This window comes from Geospiza fortis, unplaced genomic scaffold (assembly GCF_000277835.1).
Source record: "Geospiza fortis unplaced genomic scaffold, GeoFor_1.0 scaffold263, whole genome shotgun sequence".
NCBI classification, from domain to species: domain Eukaryota; kingdom Metazoa; phylum Chordata; class Aves; order Passeriformes; family Thraupidae; genus Geospiza; species Geospiza fortis.
In genome coordinates this window covers 9,963-14,677 of record NW_005055135.1, presented here as the reverse complement: position 1 = coordinate 14,677, position 4,715 = coordinate 9,963, and positions in this window count along the sequence as shown.

The following is a 4,715-nucleotide window of genomic DNA, read 5'->3' as shown; positions in this document are numbered from 1 at the left end:
CCCCATTTTTCCCATTTTTATCCCCATTTTCCCATTTTTATTCCCATTTTTCCATGTTTTATCCCCATTTTTCCCATGTTTTATTCCCATTTTTCCCATTTTCCCCTGTTTTTTCCCCATTTCCCAGGAGTACATCGTGAACAGGAACCGCAAGATCGAGCGGCGCCGCCAGGAGCTGTCGGACAAGGAGGGGAACAAACCCAGAGCCGACCCCTTCAAGGGTGGGGATCCCAAATCCTGCAGCTGCGGGAATTCCCTGCGCCCCAAATTCCGGAATTTGCCACGATTTAGTGGGGATTTTTCCAGGATTTAGTGGGGATTTTTCCAGGATTTAGTGGGGAATTTTCCAGGTTTTATTGGGGATTTTTCCAGGTTTTTATTGGGGATTTTTCCAGGTTTATATTTGGGATTTTTCCAGGTTTTATATTGGGGATTTTTCCAGGTTTTATTTGGGAATTTTTCCAGGATTTATTTGGGATTTTTTGGGCTCAATTTGGGGTTTTTTTTCTGGGTTTATTTGGGATTTTTCTTGGCTTTATTGGGGATTTTTCCTATTTAAATTTGGGAATTTTCCAGGTTTTATTGGGGATTTTTCCAGGTTTATATTGGGGAATTTTCCAGGATTTATTGGGGAGTTTTCGAGGTTTATATTGGGGAATTTTCCTATTTAAATTTGGGATTTTTCCAGATTTTATTGGGGATTTTTCCAGGTTTATTTTGGATTTTTTCCAGGTTTTATTTGGGAATTTTTCCAGGATTTTTTGGGGAATTTTCCAAGATTTATTGGGGATTTTTTGGGCTCGATTTGGGGTTTTTTTTCTGGGTTTATTTGGGATTTTTCCAGGTTTTATATTGGGGATTTTTCCAGGATATTTTGGGGAATTTTCCAGGATTTATTTGGGATTTTTTTGGGCTCGATTTGGGGTGTTTTTCTGGGTTTATTTGGGATTTTTCTTGGCTTTATTGGGGATTTTTCCTATTTAAATTTGGGAATTTTCCAGGATTTATTGGGGAGTTTTCCAGGTTTTATTGGGAATTTTTCTCAGTTTTATTGGGGATTTTTCCTGTTTAAATTTGGAATTTTTCTCGGTTTTATTGGGGATTTTTCAGGATTTTTTGGGAGAATTTTGGGAACTTCTGGGGAATTCTTTGGGAATTTTGGGGGAGAATTTTTGGGGATTTTTGAGGGAATTTTTGGGGAAATTTTTGGGAAATTTCTGGGAATTCTGAGGGGAAGTTTTTGGGAACTTCCAAGGAATTTTGGGGAAATTTTTTTTTTCATTTTCTGGGAATTTTGGGAGACTTTTTGGGAATTTGGGGGGGGGGAATTTTGGGGAATTCTGTGGGAATTCTGGGTGGAAATTTTTGGACGTGTTTTGGGAACTTTCTGGGAATTTTCGGGGAACATTTTGGGAATTTTGGGGGGGAATTTTCTGGGAATTTCAGGAGTGTTGCCCCAAGGGACTCGAGACCAATTCTCATTTTTTGGGTCAAATTTGCTGCATTTAATCCCCAAAAAAGGGAATTTCTGGGTGGCACTGGGGCTGGTTTTGTTCTCCTGCCCCAGATCCATGGAATTTTGGGGGAATTTTGTGGAAATTTTGGGGGAATTCTTCTGGAAATTTCTGAGGATTTGGGTTGGGGAGAATTTTCGGGATTTTTTGGGGTAATTTTCTGGGAATTTGGGGGCAGAAGTTTTTGGGGAATTTTCCGGGAATTTTTGGAGACGTTTAGGGAATTTTTGGGGAATTTTTCGGGTAATTTTTTTGGAAATTTGGGGGGATTTTTCTGGGAATTTTAGGGGGAAATTTTGGGGAAATGGTTTGGGAAGTTTCTGGGAATTTTTCGGGCAATTTTGGGGGAATTTTTGGGGAACTCTTGGGGGAATTTTTTGGGAAGTTTTGGGGAATTTTTCGGGGAATTTTTGGGGGAAGCGTTCTGGGTATTTTTGGGGATCCTTTGTTTGGAATTGTTCCGGAACGTTCCGCTCTCAGGGATCGGCCAGGAGCATTTCTTCAAGCGGATCGAGGCGGCGCACTGCCTGGCGTGCGACATGCTCATCCCGGCCCAGGGCCACCTGCTCCAGAGGCACCTCCGATCGGCCGAGCACAACCGCAGCCGCAGGGTGAGACGCCGGGCTTAGGCTGGGCTTAACTCGGGGTTAGGCTGGGTTTAACCCGGGGTTAGGCTGGGTTTAGTGTGGGTTTAGTGTGGGTTTAGATGGGATTTATCCCAGATTTATATCAGATTTAGCCCAACCGCAGCCGCAGGGTGAGACACCGGGTTTAGGCCCGGCTTAACCCGGGGTTAGGCCGGGTTTAGGCCGGGGTTAGGCTGGGTTTAGTGTGGGTTTAGATGGGATTTATCCCAGATTTATATCAGATTTAGCCCAACCGCAGCCGCAGGGTGAGACACCGGGTTTAGGCCCGGCTTAACCCGGGGTTAGGCCGGGTTTAGGCCGGGGTTAGGCTGGGTTTAGTGTGGGTTTAGTGTGGGTTTAGATGGGATTTATCCCGGATTTATATCACATTTAGCACAACCGCAGCCGCAGGGTGAGAGTGCAGGGCTAGGCCGGGCTTAACTCGGGGTTAGGCTGGGTTTAGTGTGGGTTTAGTGTGGGTTTAGATGGGATTTATCCTGGATTTATATCAGATGTAGCCCAACCACAGCTGCAGGGTGAGACACCAGGCTTAGGCTGGGTTTAACTCGGGTTTAGGCCGGGTTTAGATGGGATGTATCCCAGGGCCACCTGCTCCAGAGACACCTGAGATCTGCCGAGCACAACCGCAGCCGCAGGGTGAGGAGCTGAGCTTAGGCCGGGTTTAACTCGGGGTTAGGCCGGGGTTAGTGTGGGTTTAGATGGGATTTATCCCGGGTTTATATCCCAGATTTAGCACAACCGCAGCCGCAGGGCGAGACACCGGGTTTCGGCCGGGCTTAACTCAGATTTAGGCTGCGTTTATCCTGAATTTCTAGTGGATTTAGCACAGCCGCAGCCACAGGGTGAGAAACCAGGGGGTTAGGCCAGGCTTAACGCGGGCTTAGGCTGGACTTGGATTGGATTTAGCACAGCTGCAGCTGCGGGGTGAGAGCGTGGCGTTAGGCTGGGCTTACCCAGGGGTTAGGCCGGGTTTACAGCAAATTTATCTGAGAGTCAGCACAAGCGCAGCCTCAGGGTGAGGATCCGGGGTTAGGACAGGTTTAACCCAGGTTTAGGCCGGGTTTAGATGGGATTTGTCCTGGATTTAGCAGAACCCCAGGAATTCCGGGAAGTTTCCCCATTTCCCCCATTCCCAGCCCTCCCGGAGCCCCCAGACCCCTCTGGAATTCCCGGAATTCTGGGATTTTCCCCCAAATCCCTGCAGAATTCCGGGATTTATCCCGATTTTCCCCCCAAAACCCCTCTGCAATTCCCGGAATTCTGAGATTTTTTCCCTTGAACCCCTCTGGAATTCCTGGAATTCCATGATTTTCCCAATTTTCCTTCATTCCCACCCCTTTTTGAGCCCTCAGCCCCCCAAACCCCTCTGGAAATCCAGGAATTCCGGGATTTATCCTGATTTTCCCCCCAAACCCCTCTGCGATTCCAAGAATTCTGGGATTTTTCCCTCAAACTCCTCTGGAATTCCAGGAATTCCGGGATTTATCGCCATTTTTCTCTCAAACCCTCTGGAATTCCCAGAATTCTGGGATTTATCCTGATTATTCCCCCAAACGAGTCTGCAATTCCCAGAATTCCAGGATTTTCCCCCCAAACCCTCTGGAATTCCCAGAATTCTGGGATTTTCCGCTAAAACTCCTCTGGAATTCCCAGAATTCCAGGATTTATCCTGATTATTCGCCCTTGAACCACTCTGGAATTCCCAGAATTCCGGGATTTTCCCCCAAACCCCTTTGGAATTCTCAGAATTCCGGGATTTATCCCGATTTTCCCCTCTGGAATTCCCGGAATTCTGGGATTTATCCCAATTTTCCCCCAAACCCTCTGCAATTCCCAGAATTCCAGGATTTTTCCCCCCAAACCCTCTGGAACTGCTGGAATTCCGGGATTTTCCCCGTTTTCCCCTCAAACCCCCCTGGAATTCTCAGAATTCCGGGATTTATCTTGACTATTCCCCCAAATGAGTCTGCAATTCCCAGAATTCGGGGATTTTTCCCTCGAATCCCCCTGGAACTCCCAGAATTCTAAGATTTTCCCCCCAAACCCCTTTGGAATTCTCAGAATTCCGGGATTTTTCCCGATTTTTCCCCCCAAACCCCCCTGCAACTCCCGGAATTCCGGGATTTTTCCCGACGTTCCCCTGGGAATTCCGGGATTTCCCCCCCCAAACTCCTCTGCAATTCCCAGAATTCTGGGATTTTCCACCCAAACCCTCTGGAATTCCCAGAATTCTGGATTTATCCTGATTTTCCTCTCGAACCCGCCTGGAATTGCCGGAATTCTGGGATTTATCCCCATTTCCCCCCCCCAAACCACTCTGCAATTCCAAGAATTCCGGGATTTTCCCCGTTTTCCCCCCAAACCCCTGTGGAATTCCCAGAATTCCAGGATTTCTCCTGATTTTCCCCTCAAACCCCTCTGGGATTCCCAGAATTCTGGGATTTTCCCCCAAACCCTCTGGAACTCCCAGAATTCCGGGATTTTTCCCTCTAACCCCCTGGAATTCCCAGAATTCCGGGATTTATCCAAATTTTTCCCCCAAACCCCCCTGGAA